This window comes from Colossoma macropomum, unplaced genomic scaffold (assembly GCF_904425465.1).
Source record: "Colossoma macropomum unplaced genomic scaffold, Colossoma_macropomum, whole genome shotgun sequence".
NCBI classification, from domain to species: Eukaryota; Metazoa; Chordata; class Actinopteri; order Characiformes; family Serrasalmidae; genus Colossoma; species Colossoma macropomum.
Window position 1 is genome coordinate 352,726 of NW_023495925.1, and position 10,112 is coordinate 362,837.

Here is a 10,112-nt window from a genome sequence, read left to right on the forward strand (position 1 = left end):
AAACCTTAATTTCAAAACTCCACTATGGATACAGTGAAAAGAAGTTCATACTGTGTGACTAGGCACAAGGCTTAAGACAGCAAATAGGAAGTCTGCATGTCTTTGGTTATACATTCTACTGAATTACTTTACAAGACCTGTATTGGCTTCCAGCTTCAGCCAGTATATACAAATCTATGAGAACCCTTGGTTTGGTCTCATGTCAGTAACTAAGTCATGTGGTCAGGGATTGTACTGAAAACTAACTGACTTTTGAAGTTGCAATCAGGTTTTGAACCTAACCTTTATTATTAAATAAAAATAATTAGATTCAAAATGAAGAACTTTAAAAAAGTCAGCCTCCATTGAGTCCTAATAGAGTGCTGGGATACTTTAAATGGCCAATACTGGATGCCAAGCTCAGCCAGTGATTCCTTGGTGCTGAGGTATCTTAGGCTTAATTGACCTATGAAGCTAAGCAAGGCTGGGCCTGGTCTTTTCCTGGATGGGAGACCATGCTGCCTTGCTAGGAGTTCAAAGCTTTTTAACCAAACCTTAATTTCAAAACTCCACTATGGATACAGTGAAAAGAAGTTCATACTGTGTGACTAGGCACAAGGCTTAAGACAGCAAATAGGAAGTCTGCATGTCTTTGGTTATACATTCTACTGAATTACTTTACAAGACCTGTATTGGCTTCCAGCTTCAGCCAGTATATACAAATCTATGAGAACCCTTGGTTTGGTCTCATGTCAGTAACTAAGTCATGTGGTCAGGGATTGTACTGAAAACTAACTGACTTTTGAAGTTGCAATCAGGTTTTGAACCTAACCTTTATTATTAAATAAAAATAATTAGATTCAAAATGAAGAACTTTAAAAAAGTCAGCCTCCATTGAGTCCTAATAGAGTGCTGGGATACTTTAAATGGCCAATACTGGATGCCAAGCTCAGCCAGTGATTCCTTGGTGCTGAGGTATCTTAGGCTTAATTGACCTATGAAGCTAAGCAAGGCTGGGCCTGGTCTTTTCCTGGATGGGAGACCATGCTGCCTTGCTAGGAGTTCAAAGCTTTTTAACCAAACCTTAATTTCAAAACTCCACTATGGATACAGTGAAAAGAAGTTCATACTGTGTGACTAGGCACAAGGCTTAAGACAGCAAATAGGAAGTCTGCATGTCTTTGGTTATACATTCTACTGAATTACTTTACAAGACCTGTATTGGCTTCCAGCTTCAGCCAGTATATACAAATCTATGAGAACCCTTGGTTTGGTCTCATGTCAGTAACTAAGTCATGTGGTCAGGGATTGTACTGAAAACTAACTGACTTTTGAAGTTGCAATCAGGTTTTGAACCTAACCTTTATTATTAAATAAAAATAATTAGATTCAAAATGAAGAACTTTAAAAAAGTCAGCCTCCATTGAGTCCTAATAGAGTGCTGGGATACTTTAAATGGCCAATACTGGATGCCAAGCTCAGCCAGTGATTCCTTGGTGCTGAGGTATCTTAGGCTTAATTGACCTATGAAGCTAAGCAAGGCTGGGCCTGGTCTTTTCCTGGATGGGAGACCATGCTGCCTTGCTAGGAGTTCAAAGCTTTTTAACCAAACCTTAATTTCAAAACTAACCTATGGATACAGTGAAAAGAAGTTCATACTGTGTGACTAGGCACAAGGCTTAAGACAGCAAATAGGAAGTCTGCATGTCTTTGGTTATACATTCTACTGAATTACTTTACAAGACCTGTATTGGCTTCCAGCTTCAGCCAGTATATACAAATCTATGAGAACCCTTGGTTTGGTCTCATGTCAGTAACTAAGTCATGTGGTCAGGGATTGTACTGAAAACTAACTGACTTTTGAAGTTGCAATCAGGTTTTGAACCTAACCTTTATTATTAAATAAAAATAATTAGATTCAAAATGAAGAACTTTAAAAAAGTCAGCCTCCATTGAGTCCTAATAGAGTGCTGGGATACTTTAAATGGCCAATACTGGATGCCAAGCTCAGCCAGTGATTCCTTGGTGCTGAGGTATCTTAGGCTTAATTGACCTATGAAGCTAAGCAAGGCTGGGCCTGGTCTTTTCCTGGATGGGAGACCATGCTGCCTTGCTAGGAGTTCAAAGCTTTTTAACCAAACCTTAATTTCAAAACTCACCTATGGATACAGTGAAAAGAAGTTCATACTGTGTGACTAGGCACAAGGCTTAAGACAGCAAATAGGAAGTCTGCATGTCTTTGGTTATACATTCTACTGAATTACTTTACAAGACCTGTATTGGCTTCCAGCTTCAGCCAGTATATACAAATCTATGAGAACCCTTGGTTTGGTCTCATGTCAGTAACTAAGTCATGTGGTCAGGGATTGTACTGAAAACTAACTGACTTTTGAAGTTGCAATCAGGTTTTGAACCTAACCTTTATTATTAAATAAAAATAATTAGATTCAAAATGAAGAACTTTAAAAAAGTCAGCCTCCATTGAGTCCTAATAGAGTGCTGAGATACTTTAAATGGCCAATACTGGATGCCAAGCTCAGCCAGTGATTCCTTGGTGCTGAGGTATCTTAGGCTTAATTGACCTATGAAGCTAAGCAAGGCTGGGCCTGGTCTTTTCCTGGATGGGAGACCATGCTGCCTTGCTAGGAGTTCAAAGCTTTTTAACCAAACCTTAATTTCAAAACTAACCTATGGATACAGTGAAAAGAAGTTCATACTGTGTGACTAGGCACAAGGCTTAAGACAGCAAATAGGAAGTCTGCATGTCTTTGGTTATACATTCTACTGAATTACTTTACAAGACCTGTATTGGCTTCCAGCTTCAGCCAGTATATACAAATCTATGAGAACCCTTGGTTTGGTCTCATGTCAGTAACTAAGTCATGTGGTCAGGGATTGTACTGAAAACTAACTGACTTTTGAAGTTGCAATCAGGTTTTGAACCTAACCTTTATTATTAAATAAAAATAATTAGATTCAAAATGAAGAACTTTAAAAAAGTCAGCCTCCATTGAGTCCTAATAGAGTGCTGGGATACTTTAAATGGCCAATACTGGATGCCAAGCTCAGCCAGTGATTCCTTGGTGCTGAGGTATCTTAGGCTTAATTGACCTATGAAGCTAAGCAAGGCTGGGCCTGGTCTTTTCCTGGATGGGAGACCATGCTGCCTTGCTAGGAGTTCAAAGCTTTTTAACCAAACCTTAATTTCAAAACTCCACTATCGATACAGTGAAAAGAAGTTCATACTGTGTGACTAGGCACAAGGCTTAAGACAGCAAATAGGAAGTCTGCATGTCTTTGGTTATACATTCTACTGAATTACTTTACAAGACCTGTATTGGCTTCCAGCTTCAGCCAGTATATACAAATCTATGAGAACCCTTGGTTTGGTCTCATGTCAGTAACTAAGTCATGTGGTCAGGGATTGTACTGAAAACTAACTGACTTTTGAAGTTGCAATCAGGTTTTGAACCTAACCTTTATTATTAAATAAAAATAATTAGATTCAAAATGAAGAACTTTAAAAAAGTCAGCCTCCATTGAGTCCTAATAGAGTGCTGGGATACTTTAAATGGCCAATACTGGATGCCAAGCTCAGCCAGTGATTCCTTGGTGCTGAGGTATCTTAGGCTTAATTGACCTATGAAGCTAAGCAAGGCTGGGCCTGGTCTTTTCCTGGATGGGAGACCATGCTGCCTTGCTAGGAGTTCAAAGCTTTTTAACCAAACCTTAATTTCAAAACTCACTATCGATACAGTGAAAAGAAGTTCATACTGTGTGACTAGGCACAAGGCTTAAGACAGCAAATAGGAAGTCTGCATGTCTTTGGTTATACATTCTACTGAATTACTTTACAAGACCTGTATTGGCTTCCAGCTTCAGCCAGTATATACAAATCTATGAGAACCCTTGGTTTGGTCTCATGTCAGTAACTAAGTCATGTGGTCAGGGATTGTACTGAAAACTAACTGACTTTTGAAGTTGCAATCAGGTTTTGAACCTAACCTTTATTATTAAATAAAAATAATTAGATTCAAAATGAAGAACTTTAAAAAAGTCAGCCTCCATTGAGTCCTAATAGAGTGCTGGGATACTTTAAATGGCCAATACTGGATGCCAAACTCAGCCAGTGATTCCTTGGTGCTGAGGTATCTTAGGCTTAATTGACCTATGAAGCTAAGCAAGGCTGGGCCTGGTCTTTTCCTGGATGGGAGACCATGCTGCCTTGCTAGGAGTTCAAAGCTTTTTAACCAAACCTTAATTTCAAAACTAACCTATGGATACAGTGAAAAGAAGTTCATACTGTGTGACTAGGCACAAGGCTTAAGACAGCAAATAGGAAGTCTGCATGTCTTTGGTTATACATTCTACTGAATTACTTTACAAGACCTGTATTGGCTTCCAGCTTCAGCCAGTATATACAAATCTATGAGAACCCTTGGTTTGGTCTCATGTCAGTAACTAAGTCATGTGGTCAGGGATTGTACTGAAAACTAACTGACTTTTGAAGTTGCAATCAGGTTTTGAACCTAACCTTTATTATTAAATAAAAATAATTAGATTCAAAATGAAGAACTTTAAAAAAGTCAGCCTCCATTGAGTCCTAATAGAGTGCTGGGATACTTTAAATGGCCAATACTGGATGCCAAGCTCAGCCAGTGATTCCTTGGTGCTGAGGTATCTTAGGCTTAATTGACCTATGAAGCTAAGCAAGGCTGGGCCTGGTCTTTTCCTGGATGGGAGACCATGCTGCCTTGCTAGGAGTTCAAAGCTTTTTAACCAAACCTTAATTTCAAAACTAACCTATGGATACAGTGAAAAGAAGTTCATACTGTGTGACTAGGCACAAGGCTTAAGACAGCAAATAGGAAGTCTGCATGTCTTTGGTTATACATTCTACTGAATTACTTTACAAGACCTGTATTGGCTTCCAGCTTCAGCCAGTATATACAAATCTATGAGAACCCTTGGTTTGGTCTCATGTCAGTAACTAAGTCATGTGGTCAGGGATTGTACTGAAAACTAACTGACTTTTGAAGTTGCAATCAGGTTTTGAACCTAACCTTTATTATTAAATAAAAATAATTAGATTCAAAATGAAGAACTTTAAAAAAGTCAGCCTCCATTGAGTCCTAATAGAGTGCTGAGATACTTTAAATGGCCAATACTGGATGCCAAGCACAGCCAGTGATTCCTTGGTGCTGAGGTATCTTAGGCTTAATTGACCTATGAAGCTAAGCAAGGCTGGGCCCTGGTCTTTTCCTGGATGGGAGACCATGCTGCCTTGCTAGGAGTTCAAAGCTTTTTAACCAAACCTTAATTTCAAAACTCCACTATCGATACAGTGAAAAGAAGTTCATACTGTGTGACTAGGCACAAGGCTTAAGACAGCAAATAGGAAGTCTGCATGTCTTTGGTTATACATTCTACTGAATTACTTTACAAGACCTGTATTGGCTTCCAGCTTCAGCCAGTATATACAAATCTATGAGAACCCTTGGTTTGGTCTCATGTCAGTAACTAAGTCATGTGGTCAGGGATTGTACTGAAAACTAACTGACTTTTGAAGTTGCAATCAGGTTTTGAACCTAACCTTTATTATTAAATAAAAATAATTAGATTCAAAATGAAGAACTTTAAAAAAGTCAGCCTCCATTGAGTCCTAATAGAGTGCTGGGATACTTTAAATGGCCAATACTGGATGCCAAACTCAGCCAGGGATTCCTTGGTGCTGAGGTATCTTAGGCTTAATTGACCTATGAAGCTAAGCAAGGCTGGGCCTGGTCTTTTCCTGGATGGGAGACCATGCTGCCTTGCTAGGAGTTCAAAGCTTTTTAACCAAACCTTAATTTCAAAACTCCACTATCGATACAGTGAAAAAGAAGTTCATACTGTGTGACTAGGCACAAGGCTTAAGACAGCAAATAGGAAGTCTGCATGTCTTTGGTTATACATTCTACTGAATTACTTTACAAGACCTGTATTGGCTTCCAGCTTCAGCCAGTATATACAAATCTATGAGAACCCTTGGTTTGGTCTCATGTCAGTAACTAAGTCATGTGGTCAGGGATTGTACTGAAAACTAACTGACTTTTGAAGTTGCAATCAGGTTTTGAACCTAACCTTTATTATTAAATAAAAATAATTAGATTCAAAATGAAGAACTTTAAAAAAGTCAGCCTCCATTGAGTCCTAATAGAGTGCTGGGATACTTTAAATGGCCAATACTGGATGCCAAGCACAGCCAGTGATTCCTTGGTGCTGAGGTCTCTTAGGCTTAATTGACCTATGAAGCTAAGCAAGGCTGGGCCAGGTCTTTTCCTGGATGGGAGACCATGCTGCCTTGCTAGGAGTTCAAAGCTTTTTAACCAAACCTTAATTTCAAAACTAACCTATGGATACAGTGAAAAGAAGTTCATACTGTGTGACTAGGCACAAGGCTTAAGACAGCAAATAGGAAGTCTGCATGTCTTTGGTTATACATTCTACTGAATTACTTTACAAGACCTGTATTGGCTTCCAGCTTCAGCCAGTATATACAAATCTATGAGAACCCTTGGTTTGGTCTCATGTCAGTAACTAAGTCATGTGGTCAGGGATTGTACTGAAAACTAACTGACTTTTGAAGTTGCAATCAGGTTTTGAACCTAACCTTTATTATTAAATAAAAATAATTAGATTCAAAATGAAGAACTTTAAAAAAGTCAGCCTCCATTGAGTCCTAATAGAGTGCTGAGATACTTTAAATGGCCAATACTGGATGCCAAGCACAGCCAGTGATTCCTTGGTGCTGAGGTATCTTAGGCTTAATTGACCTATGAAGCTAAGCAAGGCTGGGCCCGGTCTTTTCCTGGATGGGAGACCATGCTGCCTTGCTAGGAGTTCAAAGCTTTTTAACCAAACCTTAATTTCAAAACTCCACTATCGATACAGTTAAAAGAAGTTCATACTGTGTGACTAGGCACAAGGCTTAAGACAGCAAATAGGAAGTCTGCATGTCTTTGGTTATACATTCTACTGAATTACTTTACAAGACCTGTATTGGCTTCCAGCTTCAGCCAGTATATACAAATCTATGAGAACCCTTGGTTTGGTCTCATGTCAGTAACTAAGTCATGTGGTCAGGGATTGTACTGAAAACTAACTGACTTTTGAAGTTGCAATCAGGTTTTGAACCTAACCTTCATTATTAAATAAAAATAATTAGATTCAAAATGAAGAACTTTAAAAAAGTCAGCCTCCATTGAGTCCTAATAGAGTGCTGAGATACTTTAAATGGCCAATACTGGATGCCAAAGCACAGCCAGTGATTCCTTGGTGCTGAGGTATCTTAGGCTTAATTGACCTATGAAGCTAAGCAAGGCTGGGCCTGGTCTTTTCCTGGATGGGAGACCATGCTGCCTTGCTAGGAGTTCAAAGCTTTTTAACCAAACCTTAATTTCAAAACTCCACTATCGATACAGTGAAAAGAAGTTCATACTGTGTGACTAGGCACAAGGCTTAAGACAGCAAATAGGAAGTCTGCATGTCTTTGGTTATACATTCTACTGAATTACTTTACAAGACCTGTATTGGCTTCCAGCTTCAGCCAGTATATACAAATCTATGAGAACCCTTGGTTTGGTCTCATGTCAGTAACTAAGTCATGTGGTCAGGGATTGTACTGAAAACTAACTGACTTTTGAAGTTGCAATCAGGTTTTGAACCTAACCTTTATTATTAAATAAAAATAATTAGATTCAAAATGAAGAACTTTAAAAAAGTCAGCCTCCATTGAGTCCTAATAGAGTGCTGGGATACTTTAAATGGCCAATACTGGATGCCAAGCTCAGCCAGTGATTCCTTGGTGCTGAGGTATCTTAGGCTTAATTGACCTATGAAGCTAAGCAAGGCTGGGCCTGGTCTTTTCCTGGATGGGAGACCATGCTGCCTTGCTAGGAGTTCAAAGCTTTTTAACCAAACCTTAATTTCAAAACTAACCTATGGATACAGTGAAAAGAAGTTCATACTGTGTGACTAGGCACAAGGCTTAAGACAGCAAATAGGAAGTCTGCATGTCTTTGGTTATACATTCTACTGAATTACTTTACAAGACCTGTATTGGCTTCCAGCTTCAGCCAGTATATACAAATCTATGAGAACCCTTGGTTTGGTCTCATGTCAGTAACTAAGTCATGTGGTCAGGGATTGTACTGAAAACTAACTGACTTTTGAAGTTGCAATCAGGTTTTGAACCTAACCTTTATTATTAAATAAAAATAATTAGATTCAAAATGAAGAACTTTAAAAAAGTCAGCCTCCATTGAGTCCTAATAGAGTGCTGGGATACTTTAAATGGCCAATACTGGATGCCAAGCTCAGCCAGTGATTCCTTGGTGCTGAGGTATCTTAGGCTTAATTGACCTATGAAGCTAAGCAAGGCTGGGCCTGGTCTTTTCCTGGATGGGAGACCATGCTGCCTTGCTAGGAGTTCAAAGCTTTTTAACCAAACCTTAATTTCAAAACTAACCTATGGATACAGTGAAAAGAAGTTCATACTGTGTGACTAGGCACAAGGCTTAAGACAGCAAATAGGAAGTCTGCATGTCTTTGGTTATACATTCTACTGAATTACTTTACAAGACCTGTATTGGCTTCCAGCTTCAGCCAGTATATACAAATCTATGAGAACCCTTGGTTTGGTCTCATGTCAGTAACTAAGTCATGTGGTCAGGGATTGTACTGAAAACTAACTGACTTTTGAAGTTGCAATCAGGTTTTGAACCTAACCTTTATTATTAAATAAAAATAATTAGATTCAAAATGAAGAACTTTAAAAAAGTCAGCCTCCATTGAGTCCTAATAGAGTGCTGAGATACTTTAAATGGCCAATACTGGATGCCAAGCACAGCCAGGGATTCCTTGGTGCTGAGGTATCTTAGGCTTAATTGACCTATGAAGCTAAGCAAGGCTGGGCCTGGTCTTTTCCTGGATGGGAGACCATGCTGCCTTGCTAGGAGTTCAAAGCTTTTTAACCAAACCTTAATTTCAAAACTAACCTATGGATACAGTGAAAAGAAGTTCATACTGTGTGACTAGGCACAAGGCTTAAGACAGCAAATAGGAAGTCTGCATGTCTTTGGTTATACATTCTACTGAATTACTTTACAAGACCTGTATTGGCTTCCAGCTTCAGCCAGTATATACAAATCTATGAGAACCCTTGGTTTGGTCTCATGTCAGTAACTAAGTCATGTGGTCAGGGATTGTACTGAAAACTAACTGACTTTTGAAGTTGCAATCAGGTTTTGAACCTAACCTTTATTATTAAATAAAAATAATTAGATTCAAAATGAAGAACTTTAAAAAAGTCAGCCTCCATTGAGTCCTAATAGAGTGCTGGGATACTTTAAATGGCCAATACTGGATGCCAAGCTCAGCCAGGGATTCCTTGGTGCTGAGGTATCTTAGGCTTAATTGACCTATGAAGCTAAGCAAGGCTGGGCCTGGTCTTTTCCTGGATGGGAGACCATGCTGCCTTGCTAGGAGTTCAAAGCTTTTTAACCAAACCTTAATTTCAAAACTCCACTATGGATACAGTGAAAAGAAGTTCATACTGTGTGACTAGGCACAAGGCTTAAGACAGCAAATAGGAAGTCTGCATGTCTTTGGTTATACATTCTACTGAATTACTTTACAAGACCTGTATTGGCTTCCAGCTTCAGCCAGTATATACAAATCTATGAGAACCCTTGGTTTGGTCTCATGTCAGTAACTAAGTCATGTGGTCAGGGATTGTACTGAAAACTAACTGACTTTTGAAGTTGCAATCAGGTTTTGAACCTAACCTTTATTATTAAATAAAAATAATTAGATTCAAAATGAAGAACTTTAAAAAAGTCAGCCTCCATTGAGTCCTAATAGAGTGCTGAGATACTTTAAATGGCCAATACTGGATGCCAAGCACAGCCAGTGATTCCTTGGTGCTGAGGTATCTTAGGCTTAATTGACCTATGAAGCTAAGCAAGGCTGGGCCTGGTCTTTTCCTGGATGGGAGACCATGCTGCCTTGCTAGGAGTTCAAAGCTTTTTAACCAAACCTTAATTTCAAAACTCCACTATCGATACAGTGAAAAGAAGTTCATACTGTGTGAC